At 45.4% G+C, this 16,687-nt stretch overlaps 1 protein-coding gene across 6 annotated transcripts in view; it reads left to right on the top strand.

The window, feature by feature from the left end:
* The first annotated feature begins 2,408 nt into the window (after positions 1 to 2,408).
* LOC120894138 (octopamine receptor beta-3R-like) overlaps positions 2,409 to 16,687 on the top strand; it is a 60,801-nt gene continuing 46,522 nt past the window's right edge. For 3 of the 6 annotated variants that reach the window (XM_040296541.1, XM_040296542.1, XM_040296536.1), the window contains exon 1: positions 2,409 to 3,368. The gene's annotated coding sequence lies outside the window, so the exon portion shown is untranslated. Of the gene's footprint in view, positions 3,380 to 16,687 lie in introns of all 6 variants that reach the window. The other 3 variants (XM_040296538.1, XM_040296540.1, XM_040296539.1) reach the window with 3 other exon arrangements.

The raw sequence follows: 16,687 nt of genomic DNA, 5'->3' as shown, positions 1-16,687 counted from the left end.
ATTCGGAATATTTATACTGAATCTTATGACCACTTGAAATATCAAATAATTTTCTAATGTTTATACTCTACGATGCTGTCCGTATCCCACCAATCATTGTCATACAGTAACTCAGGCCCGTGAGAGCCGCAAGCGTTTGAGGGGTAGGACTTTAGCTATGTTTGAGTGGCAAACAATGCATTCAGTTATATTTTTGATGTTTATTTGGTTCTTTTCTGAATGATTGATGGTGCATCGGTTGAATCGATGCATTAATGGTACCCCTTGTAAGTGACTTCAATCATCGTGAGAGCTGGAAAAGTTGTAGTTAAGCATCAATTTGCTGAAAATGATTTGTTTAAATATCATCATATATGCATGCGATTGGTCACACAGGAAGAGTGTGGGTACAAATTTGGGAAATATATTTGTAGTAAAAGGCTGCAACCATAAACTTACCATGGAATTGAATAATTATAAATTAAATAAATATATAAATTAGCTGCAGCAAAGTATATGTAATTCAATCGTTAATTGTCGCTTTGGTTTGTTAAGCATTATCCTCAGTTGTTTGGTTTTAATATTTGAATTATAATTGAAATTAAAACTGAGTTCATTAAGCCAGGAGACTACAACATCATAAAAAATACACCCCGAAACCCCCCATCAATAGCTGACGTCACCGTACGGATGACCTCGAACCGTGGCTCACGTGCCCCTTTTTGTCTGTGTGTGTGCGGAGAAAGGCCATCGACGCCACGTTGTTACAGTTAAACTGTCTCAGCTTGACCGCTGACATCCACGACCTTGGGAGTGCTTTTGTCCTTTGGCTTCCGCCAGCGAGCAGTTGAGATGTGTTTGTGGTCTGGCCCTTCTTGACACAGCGCCCCATCCTTAAAGCTTGCCGGCATTCTGCTAGCTCATCGACGGTACCCAATGCCATGAGGGAGGGGGGGGGATATCACATTTCATCCAGCTTCATTTACATCGTGCCAGTGCAAACGTCGCGCCAACTAGCACAACGCTCGCTCGTGTTCATTTTGATTTGGCGTGCCATCGTTTGTGCACGTTTCGTTTCGCTTCCAGGGCAGCATCGAGCTCCGGAGCCAGGGAACGCTCCCTGGCAATAGATGATACGGTGAACTTTCAACGGGCAAACAGCATTCATTTCGGCGAGCTGGCTGGCTGAGATCGCGAATGCTTACAGGTCGGTGCACCTCGCAGTGAACGAGAAGTTTGGGTTTACGCACCGCCACCTCGGTGGGGTTTCTTTCTAACGCCCGGAGGTCACAGCTGCCACAGACCGTCTGTCTATCGTGGAATCGTCCTTGTTTTTGGTTGTCGTTTTGCTGCTGCTTTCCCAAACGCGCCAAACCAGCCAGAGTGCGCAAGTGCGCGCTCGTAGTGCCTTCGTTTGTTGGGAGAATTTCGGAGGCGCTATCACAGGCTCACAATGTTTGGAAAGGGTGGAGAGAGGAAGACAGCGGGAGCTCTAGAACGTGAACGTGTTGGAAGAAGAGAGTAGCAAACCGAGCGAGAGAAGAACATCCATCGATGCTGCTCCATCGAAGCGGGACAATTTGCGACCCTTTGCGGAACATCATAGCTGAACTGGAAAATCAAGATACTGATGACACGTGCTTAACGACGAACGGGACAATACGGCGATGATGCGGCGCTCGGGTTTGCTAAAAACGGTCCAGCAATAAAAGCCTTGTTCATGGGCATGTTCGTTGGCTTTAGCTACGATGAAGGCAATTGCTAGCTTTTCGGGGGCGTTTTATTCTTTCTGGCGTAGAATTTTTGAGGAATGTAAAAAGACAATCTAATGAAATAAAACATGAACGAGAAAGTCGCACAAACAAGCGTTGGCTTAATATTCCAATCAATTTTGGGTTGAAATGAATCTCATTGTATCTTTAACGTACATTATTTACGAGGAATAAAGGATCTATTGGTTGATTGATCTGTCTAAAATTATTCATCAAACGCAACCAAATATTATAACAAATAGTAGAAATAGTAGTTTTTTTAACAGTCTGATGATACTAAACCACACAGAAGGCCACACAAGTTGAGTGGATTGCCGTTATGCGTTTAACACAGTTTGTGTTCTCGGCAAAACCAATAAAAACCAAACCACGACATTAACCTAGATGCAGTAAAAACATTTGCCTCGAACATTCAATTGATATCTCAGCCCAGCCACGGTGCGCTTCCGAGTCCGAGTTGTTATTTAATCACCGCATAAAAGCCTTCAAATATCCTCGCACATGGCTCTGTTCATCCGGATGTTCACCGAACGGATGAACTAGTCAGCCGCTCGGTACCTCGAGCCGGAGTCGGATCCTTGCATCGGTAAGGGGGTTCGGGCTCGGCCCGACAGCCCGAGACAGCGCGAGCCTGCTCCAGTTGCAGTGCAGCGAGCGTGCCGAACGGAACAGTCGGTCCGTCCCTCGCCAGCTTTGAAGCGCAAGTGCGCAACGGCTCCGCATCCGGGTTTCCGCAACAGCAACTGCGGGCAGCCTGCTGAGCTTGCGAGCAGCTGTATGCGTCGCATTATTGGTATGTGAGTGTGTGTGTGTGTGTGTGTATATACGTTGTGTTGTTGTTCCAGTTTCTACCGGTGATGGCACACTTTTACTAAAATCCATACCATATAGTGCCGCGGAGTGAAAGGTGCGCACGCTTTTACAGTAACTGTGTCAAGTGAGACGGAGCACGTGCGACGGGGTGGCGGATGGAATGAGATGCAGCATACCGAAGGCTCGCGTGCGGTGGCTGTGTCTGTGTGTAGTGTGCGAATCCAGGATATTAGGGAAGTAGGAAATCGTGTGGATCCAGCTTCGTTCTCCCAGGCAGGGCATTCCATTCGCTGGCAGCATTAGGTCATCCGCGATAGTAGCAGCCGAATGTGTGTGTCCGTCCAACGGTAACGGCTAGCGTGTACACTTGCTGCCGTTGGTAGTGGTGGTAGTGGTGATAATAGCGTACCGATTGTGAACCGATCCGATTGGAAAACTAATCACAAGCCATCCGTGCAGCAAAAACCCAAACTTCGATTACCAAATTCTTCAAAAATTTCAAGTGCAGTGTAAAGTGTGTTTGCATACTTCCCCAATTCACTTAACTGAAGTGTAAACAAAAGTTTTAAGTTAATGTTTTAAGTAGCAATTAAATATGTTTTAATTAAGAGCGAGGATACCTTTTCCGTTAATTACAAAGTTTTTCAGGAAAAAAAAAACATTTAAATCTACCACAGTTTCATGCAGACCCCAAGAGGCACAGTATTGCACAACTTCCGACCCTACTGAAAGCTGATATTGTTCCCAGTACCAGCAATCTCCCTTAGCCGCTACCCCTCACCCTCCCTGGATGCTGCAGCTGATGTAAGTCCCGTGTAGGTGTCTTAAGCTGTGTGTTGTCTTTTACATTACTTTGCTTTAAATCTGCACTCAACGTACGGTGGGATAGATAATACACCCTGTCTTCTCCGCCACATTTCCTTCAACGTCTTCTCGGGCACCACCCCCACAAATTCCCCCATTAAATGTCCCTTGGGGTGATAGCATGATAGCGTGCGTGTGTGTGTGTGTGTGTGAGTTTGCGTGTGTAAGAGCATTTCGGGAGTGTTGTTTATTGTACGATGAGTTTCTTTTCCCTTAGTGTGCTTCCAACTTCCACCCCGAAACGGCGCTGGTGGCGGCGGTCTGAGGTGTCTGTTTTCATTAGACTTTATGGGACGGTTTTTATCCGGGGCGAAGTTTTCGGTAAAATCAAAAAAGCAAAGTTTGATGACTCTTGGGACGGGAGGCACACAACGGTCGGATTCGGGGTATGTTTGGGCCGTGTTTTTCCGGCCCCGCTCCCGGCGACGCAAGGCCTCCGATCAATTGTCTGATAACGGACGGGCATCGACGGTATGCTTTGGGTTGGATGTCTGAGTGTTTGTGTGTGTGTGTGTGTGTGTATGCTGGTAGTCATTTCCGACCTTTTTCGGCAGAGCAACCGTGTGACCTTTGATCATGGTAGCATGTTTAATAGTTGAGCAGCATGAAACAGCATGCTTTTTTTTGAGCGTGGAGGCAACGTTCGGGAAACGTGTTTGGCATTCCGGCAACCGGTCGGAACCGGTTGATAAACGTCCGATGAATAAGCAATGTGAGATAACACCAATTTTGACCATGTTTAAATTGGCCGTAGCATTCCATCTGGCAGCTGGGCGAAAAAAAGGCTAGACTGTGTATGAATAAACGCACGGCCATTTAATCTTCAATCGGGGGTGTTTATCGTTATAAATAACTTAACGCGACTACAGTAAACAATTCCATCCCCTTTAGCCATTGCATCCAATTTGCCTTTTTCCGAGCAAAACGTGATATATTTATATCACTTTCCATGCCAACATGGCTATGCCGAGCTATGTATAACACACTTGCCACGCTTCAACGGCACCGTCTGGTGTAAAAGGATCGATCGATTGATTGTACAACAACAGCGTTGCACTACCGTAGCCCACTACCTTGCCCCTTAAAAATGGCCCAAAAGGAAGGGGGCCTTCGCCTTCTCCAGGGCGCCCACGTGTTCTGTAGTATTTCGTAGAATTTCTAATTAGTTCACCGACAGATGATTGGCTACACACACACAAACACACACACCAGAGACGGTAGACACTCAACAATCGCACTGTCCAACTCGGGAACCGTCTAAAAGCGCTGTGGCAAGTGTGTTGAAGGCACGTGAAGAACCCGCCGCGGTGGTGAAGCCTATGTAAAGGGTGCTTGTAACAGAAACGGCGGCAGTGGTGGCAGAATATCGTCCTTTTCGGATCAGAATTTGATGAAGAATCGAGTACCGGCCTCCCCGCTGTCTGCTGCATACGGAGAATTATTGTTTTTCCCATCAATATAGTGGGTTGTGGTGTGCGGCTACTACTGGCTTGCATCGGGAGCACCGACGCGTGAGGTTATTGAGGTCAGTGCGCACCGTAGCTTGTTAATGCACTCGACGGCACTGTTCGCGTGAAGTGCAGTCAGCCAGCGGGGTCCTCGAGCGAACACTGGATACGCTTTATCCACTGGGCAGATCGGTACCATACTCATTGAAACCACCGGGGCGGGTTCATGGTACATGGGTTCAGTGCTGCCTGGCCAGTTTAACAATGGCAGGCTGCGCTGGTTGTTAAAACCTTTTGGTTCGCACCTATATGTTTACAAAAAACCTGCCTGCAACTGCTGAAGCTGCGGCGATGTTCCATGGAAGTTTATTGAAATTGATGAACCGTAAAAGCATTACGGGGAATGGTCCTCGCATCGTGGATTATGCAATATGTCGAGAAGGTTAAAGGAAGTGACTCGGTAAGAAGAATCTATAATCTGAATGAATACTGTTTGTTTGTAGTGGCGTGTTGTAGCAGCTGAAATCGTAATAGCTTTTTCACGTTTACATATTCGATCTCAAGCCAACATAGCAACGACGAAAACATATTGAAAATCAAGTAGGCGTTGAGTAATAATGCTAGTGCAAAAGCATCGTAATGCTTTTTGATCAGTTTCCCAGAAGTGTGTTAATGGAATAACTTTGTCAGTTTGAAAACATGATTAAACCCCAAAGTTTAACCAATAATAACCGCAGAGTTGTGGTAGAGACAAGCAATGGACAAATTAATAACTAATTTTGCACTGGTGGAGCTACTTTTGCCAGAGCGGGTACCCTTTGCACACACACAAAACTAGGGCTAGTATAAAACTGCAAGCAAGCAAAATAAATGTGTCGGAAAAAGGCAACCCAATTGGCCGGTCTGAGGCCCTTGCGAGAAAGTAAAAAAGCTAACCCAATCGTACTTCCTCTGCCGTAGCGTGTGGCTCACTCCCCCCCCCCATTTATCCCACGTAAGCTCTCGTGTATCAAAGAGCCGGCGAACGCCCGTTGCAAAAGTTTCGCTGCATGCCGTGCTGTAGGAACAGTCTGGTTTGGCTGGTTTTGTCGTGTCCAGAACAAAATCTATAGCGCAGTTCGAAACCCATTCAGAACCACACCACATGCTTCGCTGAACACTACTGTTGGCGGGAGAAAATCGATACTGCCATCGGTACGACGGCTACTGCCAGTTGGGGGCGATCGGTTGGGGAGAAAAGTCGAAACAGCGGGTGTGTGTGTGTGAAAGGCTTTACAACTGATGCGCTGCGGAAATGCATTCGTAAGAGGCCATGAGTGCATCCGTCGAATTCAGCAGCCTGCTGTTTGTTAATGTGTTGGTGGTAGTGTTTTTTATCCTTGTTCCCTATTTCTGTCCTTTGATTCGTTTCGGGCTGAAGGCAGTAGGATAGTTGCGATTTTTGTGGTTACATAAAAGGCAACAAACAGCACGACTTTGAATGGCTTGCGGTGTCTATTTCTGCTCGCTATTAATTATTCATTCATACGCTTTCCATTGATCGGTTCGCTACATTGGACTGTTTGAGGTGGAGGTACTAATCATGCGATATACATTGTATACTTCCCGCTATTGAGCGCTCTTCTTTGCGGTTATAGCTTTGCGGTAGAATCTGGGGTACTTTTATTCACCGTCGCCATAAAAGCATAATTTGGCTTTTTTTCCCTTCATCAACACAGCGTACCACTGCTGCCATAGACATATAATTGAAATCAATTTGCCTTGAAAGAGGTGATAACCTGCCCACTCTATAGTGTGTTTATTGGTGACATTGAGTGAGAGTAGCTGGCCACCGATCGATACGGGTAGATTGGGCAAATGAAAATGTGTGGTCAGGCGAGAGTTTGAAGGTCAAAATGGTACGTAGTGGAGTTTAGTTTCGAAATTATTGGCCGCCATTTGCTTCGAAATGGAGGAGATGGAGTAAATGTTCGTGATTTATTTTGGGAAAACAACCTTAGGAAACCAGGCGTCTCCATAGGGCCAGCAGCCATCAGCAACTAGGCGTCTCCATTTAAACTCGAGGTTGGTTAGAGGTGAAAATAAGTACTAAAATTATCCAGTGACTAATTTACTAAATCGATTCAATGTATTTCAAATTATGTGTTTATGTTTAGGAAGCATTATGAGCTTTATCTTTTAATTAAAATAATATCATTCTTGATGTAAAACTTCCCGCAAGCTTTAAAACTTTGACTAAGTTTTGTCAAATGACACATCTTGTGTCAAATGACACATCAACTGTCTCATGATTCGGGTCAAGTACCACGTTTTTTTCAGTTCATTCAATCAAACGAAATTCATTATCTGCACCGCACTGTATTTGTCAGCCAATCAATCGACTGTTTTGGAAAGCTCTAAATAAACCGCCTAAAATTCCCTCCCACTCACCTGAAGAGCTTTTCAAGCGCTATTCAGAATCATTCCACCACCATCACCACCCGAAATGGTTGCTTCCGTTTTGGAGGGTAGGTGGTAAAAGACACTTAAAAAAAAGCATGCCTAATTAATGGTCCACTTTGAGCAACCATCCGGAGGATCATTTGTTCAAGCCTCGCAACCTTTTGATGGTTTTGAAGAGTCGTTCGGAGAAGTCGTAGAATCGGTGCCCAAGATTAGCCCGACAGTACCTGCCGGTGTTAGCCCTTTGGCGAATCGGAGCTGCCACCGCGCACAGACTGTGAAGCTGTAAAATGACCCACGGTGCTCGTTTAACTTTAACGCTGCCCTGAAACCCCAGCATGGCGCGAGTGTGTTTCGTTTCGCAACACGCCACTGTCGACGGTTAGCAGTCATGAATATTTGGTTAGCATGACTAATTAATGGATTCCGGTGTGATTGGGTTCGGTTTAACTTAACGATTGTCTCTCGAGGTTCTGAGCGTGTGCTTGGGCGTCGAGTAGCTTTATTAAGGTTTTGAGATTTTTAGAGGTTTGAAACAAAAAAAACCCGGTTTCAAGAATCCTGTTAAAACATTCACGAAACAATTGTTCGTGCTAGTGTTGGGTGAACAAATATTTCTTAAATTAAGCTTAAAAGCAGCAAGAAAAGCAGCTTGAATGGTTAAAGAGCAGGAATGTGTGAAAATTCCAGTTTTTATTCTCATTTAGAAAGGATTTAGTAAAAATCATGGTAAGATGGAAGTAACACTTTAACATAAGCTTAAGGACGTTAAATTCTTCAGCATTGTGTCTCAACAATAAAAAAAACAATTACTTCCGCAAAAGACTCCATTTCATGGGAACTGTCAATGCAAAAAGTTGTTGAAAAACGAAATGAAAATTCCCTCAGTCCAACGTAAACCGGTCAAAAGTGCTCGAAAGAGTGGCAAAAAATACGACTCCACTTGGATTTAACTGGGGCACTGGTGCCGTCTGGAAATGGCATGGAAATGAACATAAGTGAAATTGCAAATCGTTCAGTGGGCTGCAAGTTGTGCAGCAAAGTGCATTGCCAGCATTCTATTGACCGTGCTACAGTGGAGCTGGCAACTGATGGAATAAATTTCTGCATCCAATGTTAAAGTGTGCAAAGGGCGAGAAATGGCGAATGAATTTGTTTGCTTTGTACTAGTCCGATTGCCCTAGTGCATCTATCGGGCGCAGGTTTTATTTACAGAAGGATTGATGTAATGCCTTCTGAAGGATGGATGAAAGATTGACTACTGCTTAGTTGGATTTTGAAAGTTATAAGTCGTACTTATTTGTGAGTTAAAATACAGCCTTTTGCACCGAAAAATAGCAGTTCAAAATATCAATCGGCCTTAAGAGAAGGGTTCGCTGCACGACGGGTACAATTTAATTGATCAGAAATGTTATACTAAACACCATCTGCGGCTTTGATTTAGTGGTGCATGTTTTCGCATTTTGCATTTGCACGCTTTGATATGCCACAGCAGCTCGCGGCACTGCAGATTAACATTGTGTTATTACTTGTGCCAACTGTGTCGTGTACGAGCTTGATTTGTAACAGTGTGACTCGGTTGCCAAGCGTTGGTCGTATTGTTGCCACATTCAGCCCGAGCTGTCTGCATCGGGACGAAAAACAGAATTTCCTACCAACATCTGCACTGATTTTTTACTCTTTCTCCACCGTAAAATAGGAAAGCGCGGATGGAGTGCGTTGTTTTCCGTCGAAAATATGGAGTACCGTCAACGGTGTGGATGGATGAATACATTTTCGTGCTTGAAAATCGTTCCCTTCCACGAGAAGCAAGCAAGCGGGAGCTTTTCGTACCATGGTACGGGTATCAAATTTTCCATCAACCAAGCATTATTTATCCTCCCCCGGGCAACGATGACATCGGGCAAAGGCAGGAACGAAAAAGGGAAGGACAGAATGTGAGCGAGCGAGCGAAAGACAGACAGACAGACCGAAGGTGCGGAAAGATTGCATCCGCACGAACGCCAAATATGCTGTCACCAAAATTGATTCCATCGCGCCCTGGCTTTGAGCGACGAAATGTCGTTACCGAATACCTCTTCAATAGCGTATTACGAACCGTTTTGAGTTGAGCTGTAACCAAGCATTCGGCGTAGTGTTTGGGGCGTTTGAAACACGGTCCAACCGCTGTACGCTACAAGTGCGTGGTGGTGCGCTCTTTCTAGACAACGGTGCCAACGTTGAGCCAGTATTGAATCCCTGGTTGATAAACTCAATAAGCCTCGCCACCTGTTCGGGCTGAAATTTCGCGTAGGAAATACAGCGCAGCCACCAAGAAGATGTTTACTTTGCTTGAGAAACACTTAAAGCACATTGGACACTGTGTTTAGACTTTTTAGAAATATTTTCTGTGGTAGGCTGGGCAATAGAATGGGCAGACTCTAACACTATTGTCATGGGGAAGCTATATTTTGACGTTATAAAATTGATTAAATTGAATAAATAAATTTTGTAATCTCAATTCTGGATCTGGGCCAATTTAATTTAAAAAATGATAACATTGTGTCATTGATCCAAGCTTTTCAAACATTACCTTTACTTTACTGCTTTTGTACTTATGTTTTAGCTTTTATAGTTCATTTATTGTAAATATGTAAGTATGTTATGGTGACTTATAAACCACAATGTAAAAAATACTTTAAACATAAACAAAACTTTTCCAACTGTTTTCAAAAAAGTGCTTCTCTTAGTTTTGAGCCCTTTTAGGCTTCAAATTTATCAAAAATCTTACCCTCTTTTCGTCCCCATTGTTACATATCGCCTTAACCTTCGCGTAAAAGTTGAAACACATGGTTTTCTTTTTCGCTTTTTCGCTGCATGAAGCTGCTCCGGCTCGCTAGTGTGACGGTAGGTTAGGGAGTCTTTAGCATCGAGTGCAAAGTTGCCTCTTTGCGGTACTACATGCTGTGTGCACCGGGGGGAAATAATAAAACATAATCAAAACTGACAAAGTGTGCTGAACTTTGCTCGAATGCTGGCTGGTTGGGGAAGGATGTGGCTAGCAGCAGCAACAGCCAGCCGAAGATAGAAGTACGGCAGCATAAAACTGCATCATGGGTGAGCAATGACGAGGCCACCGGTGACCGAACGGTAACCATCCGTAAGGATACTCTAGTGGGCCACTATTGTGTTTATGGGAATAGTGGGGTGCCCGCTGGCGCGGGAGAGCAATTGAGCAGCACTTGCTTTGAGCGGGCGAAAGGAAAAATGTAAAGTACGGCAACCCCAAGCGTCAAGGAATTCGCCCATCTTAAGGAGCGCGTTTCCATAAAAAAGAGAAAGCAAAAAAAAAATAACGAACGCCCACATCAAGGGCAAGCCACTTGAAACACGAGGCCACGAGCGTACGGGAGAAGATAGCGATCCTGGGAAGCAATGAAGTTGAAAAATGCGAATTGATGTACCGTACAGTGGGGTTCAGTTCAGTGAAACGGACTGACTATTCGTGGGCGGAGAGAGAGAGAGTGAGAGCGAGAGCACGGGAATTTAATTGACGACTTCCAAGATCACCAGTGCGAGTATCCTGGAAGGTCAGATGGTTTTACAAAGCATTCAAAAACACACATACACACACACACGCACGGACACGTTTACCGAAACGTATGATCACCCAGGCTCCAGTTTTGTAGAATGGGCAGCAGCCAGAAGCCTTGAAAAATCGTAACCTTTCGTGTAAGATTTATTGTGATGTTTGTTTTCGGTCTACCCATTCGGAGTCCATTACGAGCGCACTGCTAGGGTAAGGGTTCGGGGCCGGCCTTTCGGTCGGTGAAATGGTTCAAGCACGGACTAAAAGGAAGTGGTAGTAGCCCTTTGGAGCGTAAATAAAATAAACGAAAGCTTTCTAGCATCGTCGTCCGGTATCGTGCCTCGGTTCTTTGACAAGAATGGGAAACGGCCAAATTAGAAGATGGACGGAAGCATTCTAGAAATAGGAAAAGTGATTCTAAGAACGGGGCGAAATGTTTCAGCCCGCACACACGCATCACTGTGAGCGTTGAATAGAGCACGTGTAGCACGCTGGGAGTTAAATAACAGATTACTGTTAAATATAGACTATCGTGTCTACTTCCACACTGCTGTAAACTTCCACAAACATGTGTATGCTACTGTGGAAAATATATCAATTGCAATAAAACATGTATCAAACTGTATTGAAGATGCCTAAAACGATCATTGGCTTGTGTGTTGCTAAGCGCCTGTCAGTATGCAATGAGATGCCTTACAGGCGTATAAAAGACATGGCTTACCCATTTTGGAAATCTTTCAGAAAATTTTGAAAAGTTGCAATACATCATAATCAGGGTTTAATAGAATAAAATAATGAATATTTACTGATTACTAAATAAATTAAAATAAGCCACTAATAGCCGAATATGCCCGACCTGTGGGATAAGAAAGGAATGGATACGTTTTAACCGTTGCGCCATTAGTTGATATTTCCTATATCATCCTTAAATTTGGTTCGCCAACCATCCAAATCAAACTGTAATCGCGTTTTCGTCGCTCAACCACCGATTCGCACCACTGTACACGGTGAAAGCATCGACAGCAAATCCACTGCCTTAACGGTTGATTTTCGAGCGTATTTTGACCCAGCCATTATTGTATGGTATGGCCGCGCGAGGGCTTTGCCGCAAAGCTTTTGCTTGAGCATTCCTTACCGTTTTTCTTCCCCCAGGCACAAGAAAATCTATTCGAACGTGTGCGGAAACGTTACACCCGGAATACGGGGGCATTCATAGGGGGGAAAAACTGGAATGTATATAATATTTTTTTTCCAAAGTTCATACAAGAGCCACCCGCTGAGTGGTGGGAAATGTTTTGCTGTCTCTTTCACCTTGCGCTACGTTTTGCTGTATGTGTACGTAAAAAGAAAGTGTTCCCACTTGAACCACTCGAACAGCACAGCACGGTGTGTGTTTATTTCCAGCCAGACGCAAGTGTCGAACCAATACACAGCGCGCAAAAGAGTAGGAAAACTTTTTTAATACAGTCCTTTGGCACTGTACCTACCAGATGCGTATGTACCGCAGGAGGAGCGTATGGAACGTTTGGCATAAAAATGATTATTGATGTGAATAAATTATGGCGCGCGAACGCGCTGGATGTGGTTAGTTGCTGCTCTCGCTCAGTGCACGGAAGCGATCCGGAGCGATGGACGGATGCAAATGGGATGTGGTATGCATATGAGTAGGTTGAAAAGAATTTCCATACTACCTGACAATACACAAGCGCTGCGGTGAACATCAGCATCATTGTTTCTATGGCTGTTCCTGCTGTCTGCCCTGCTGCTTAGCTGATGCTTACCGGATGCTCGGTCCACTATTCTGGCTACTGTACGCGAACGCTTGGTGGCCTCATAACTGGCTTAGTTAGATTTTTTCTGCTCCTTTTGAGGCGTACTTCACACACAACCGACGGGGATTCTATATTTATTTTCCCGTAATATGGAGCAGGGCCCGGTTTTGTTTAGGTTTCAGTTGGTTGATTGCTTTTTGCGTGAAAAACTTTGATCAGCTGAAGCTATATCACTTTATTACTCGTGTGTAGGATAGTTTTTAGTTGAATATTTCAGTCCCGGGATGCAGCAAATGAGTGAGAAAAGCAATTTGAAATAGAGTTGTTTGTTCTAAGTAATCTTCTAACCCTGTTGTACGGTCTAATAATACTTTCACTATATCCTATTTTCATTATCCAAAAAGAAACGTATGAAGTAAGAGCCCGAGAATGAGGCTTGTTAATGAATCCGGCAAAACCCAATCACCTAACCGTACCGGTAATCCAACTTCAGTACGCAGTGCCACACTCACTCGCCCACATTGCGAAAGGGTCAGTGAAAGTCGTTCTGATCGATTTGTTGATTGGATTTCCCAGCAGCAGCAGCAGCAGCAGCAGCAGCAGTACAGTATCTGTCCCGAAAGGATGCGAAAGGAGATTATTTGTGCTTGGCTGGGGAAATGAAAGGAAAATCGTAAGATTACAGAGAAACGAAGGAAAATAAAAGGCAGCAGGAGTCTCTGCATTCTGCCTCGCCTAACCACCGCTGAGAGCCGCTGTCACTTGTGGAACGGTCGTGTGCGGGAATAGCACTCAGTCCGTCAGGGGAATAGCAGATTGGACCTTTAATTTTTAACAACCAATATTTGCGAGCCTCAGTGGATTACTGCTGGGACACAGTCGGCATAGCATCGGTGCGTTGCGGTCCTGAACCTTGTAAAGCTCGTTCTATCCGCCTCGCTAGGGAGCAGCGGAAGCGGTAACAGTCCAGCATTGGATGGTAAAGATTTGGCATCAAAAGAACCCGACACAATCGGAGAGAATGTGCTTTTCAATTTCCGACATACAAGTCCCATTTTATGGCTGTGTGTGGTCCGTGTCCCGTGTTTGATTGTCATAATATTGTGCTTGGTGAAAGCCGTCGCCAAAGAGCGTCTATTATACGGCAGTACAACAAATGGGTTCTGCATGGCGGCATCATGAAAGTGTGAGGGAAAAAATCACATCTTCTAACGCTATTTCCATGTTAAGCATTTCGCTTTCTACTTTCTGTCCCTGATCTCTCTCTCTCTCCGCTTACAGAGCCCGTTGTCGCTTTGAACAGAAACTTCAACAGGCAAGCGGAACACTCCACAAAAGGTTGTGCTTTCCAGGGCCCCGGACCCCTTGTAGATAAGTGGTTCTGTTTGTGTAGGATATATCCATTTTGCAGCAGCTACACTTCCAAGCGATCGTTCCGAGAAACACTGCTCACAAGTCATAATCCACGGGACAGGCACGGGCTCAATAGGTGGAGTTCATTCTTTTGTGCACTCAATTGAAAAAACAATCGATCGGGGGATGGCTCGATTGTTCGTTCGAAACAAGTGCTACACATTCAGGAAGTAGGTGCTCTGATTTGCAAATAAGTTTGTGACTACTTCCGCGAATGCTTTTGCGTGAACAGTTTGATTCAGTGGAAGTTTTACAAGTTCTGGGAAGTTATGGATATGCCTTCGGCTGCGGCTTTATCGATAATAGGTTTGTCGGAATGGTGTGAGTGTATCAGCGCTTTGCTTGTAGAGTGGCAACCATCGCCGAAAGCGTTCAGCTTACCGTGCTGCAATCCCTTGATGCGCAGTGTTCGCGGAAAACGCTCGCTCTGGATTGCAAAAACTCTCGTCTGGTGAGAGCGAAAGCTTCTTTCGTTTCATGATGCAAAAAAAGTGCTAACAGACACACAAAAACCCACAACCAAAACAGCGGCTTGAAAGCACAAAAAGGAAACGAAACAATTCGTAAAAAAAACTCCAACCGCTTTTAGCCGCAAGCTGAACGATATCGTTCGCCAGCGTAATCCTTCTTATCTAAGCCACCTGCAAGCGTGCTAGCCGTACAAGAAGCTGTCACTGTCTTCTGTTACGGCATTTGTGTGTGTGTGTGTGTGTGTGTGTGTGTGTGTGGGGGGGGGGGTGTAAGTGTTTTAGGATTGTGAGCTTTTTTTTCGGTCGAAAAGATGCCAAATTTACGATGGAACCCCAGAGCGAGCTGATTTATGCATCATTATCCAGCGCATTTTTTGTTTTTATTGAGGCCCAAGTGTTGTGAAATTAAAATATACCCGTTCACATGCACCTTTATCTCACCGGGCCCCTTCATCCCATCGTACCTAAAGCTTGTTGCTAACATCCACCGCTTGGTAAAGTAAACGTTGCGAATCGATTTAGAGCCTCGTATCCATCATCTAAACGGTTTTCTATTTAAGACGCTCCTCCCTCTAGCGCACTCTTATCGGCTTCTCTTATCTACCCGCGGTGGGAGGGAGGACGAGCGCGCGCTAATGTGATGCCATAAATCTGGAAAAGGTTGATCACATAGCGATGGCAATAATAAATTAAGAAAACAGGCCCGTGTGTTTCACGCGGCTCGTAAGGAGCAAAAAGTGTTTAGGAGAAGGAGAATAAGGTAGGCAACCTGTAAGGCGATTCGTTCCCACATAAACGCTCCAGCCGAAGACGCTGTCAACGTCTGTATTATTTTCTTGGCGCTGGTTTCATCTCACCTTACCTTTTTCCATAATTTAACGACCCCAAAGACTGTTCAGCTACGTACCAGCTCCTTTTGCATGCCATCGCGGTGCGGCACACGTTTCTGGGAAAGCTTCTTCGCTCCGGTGTGTTGCATCCGGCCTTTTTGCACTGCGAAAAGCGAACTGCCCTCGAACCGGGGGCGGAAAGGGTGAAGGCATCTGCAAAGGACACCCGGGTAGCCGTGATGTCAATACTTAATTTGTAGTAAATGAAATTTTCCTCCTACTTTTTCATCGTAAGTTCAGCCTTCGCCCCGGGGCCCGGGGGACGCGTTGCGGGAATTTATCCTTTTTTTTATGATTACCGTTCCATCGCTACGGTCGGATAGGAAGAAGGCAAAAAAGGCACAGGTAACAGACGAACTCATCCCCATCACCAGCACCCAGCTACTAGGGACATGCCGGATATTCCATAAAGCAGGTAGTGCAGGGCGAAAGAAATCCGTTTGCCATTTAACCTTCGCCAAAACGGGAAGCACTTTTTCTGCCTTCATTGGGGCTCACTTACGGCGGTGATGTTGCTCGCAGTTCTTCCTATCCCGTTTGTTGCCTTTTTGTCGGATTGTTTTCTCTCTGCCTCTCTGCCGTGCGGATTTCCCTCGAAATGGTGTTTCCCAGTGGCTAAACTACCTCGCGTCCCTTGGTCCGCCCAAACTCCAAGAGGGTACGGTACGGTATGACAAAACCTCCGCACGGGGGTACATTGGTTGCTTCCGTACCGTAAAATGACATCGTTTTGCTTTTCGCCGCTCGTTCGTGCCCGACCGGTGGCGGTAAAGGATGGGTCGCCTTGCCTTTTTTTTGCCACCGCGTGCACGCCTGCTTTGTTAGCAAGTTCGCCTAAAATTTATTGATTTTTCTTTAAGAAATGGAAAGGCAGCACTTTCCTTCTGTGCTGGCAAGGGTTCTTGAGATGAGCGCCGTTCCTACCTTGACAGCGTACTTCAAGCGTGTGTGCTTGTGTGTGTGTGAGCAACGGGAAGGGACACGACTGCTACCGAGCACTCGACGCAGCGCACGCCTCAAGGGGGAAATGAAATTAGTCGCTAAAACGGTTTTAAAATTGCTTACCAGCAGAGTTATGCCAAAAATCTGGGCGCCGAAATTGCTTTATTTCCCCGGTTTGCCCGCGCTGCCCGGTTTGGAGGATCGGCGTAATGATTTGATTGCAAGCGGGAGTGCTTCTGCGTCAACTGAGTAACTGAGTAACTCGCCAAAGCATTACAGTACAGTCCGAAATGGGGAAGAGAGAGAGAGAGAGA

Source organism: Anopheles arabiensis, chromosome 2, assembly GCF_016920715.1.
Source record: "Anopheles arabiensis isolate DONGOLA chromosome 2, AaraD3, whole genome shotgun sequence".
Classification (NCBI taxonomy): Eukaryota; Metazoa; Arthropoda; class Insecta; order Diptera; family Culicidae; genus Anopheles; species Anopheles arabiensis.
The sequence above is the reverse complement of the archived record's forward strand: the minus strand, read 5'-3'. Positions and strand labels throughout refer to the sequence as shown.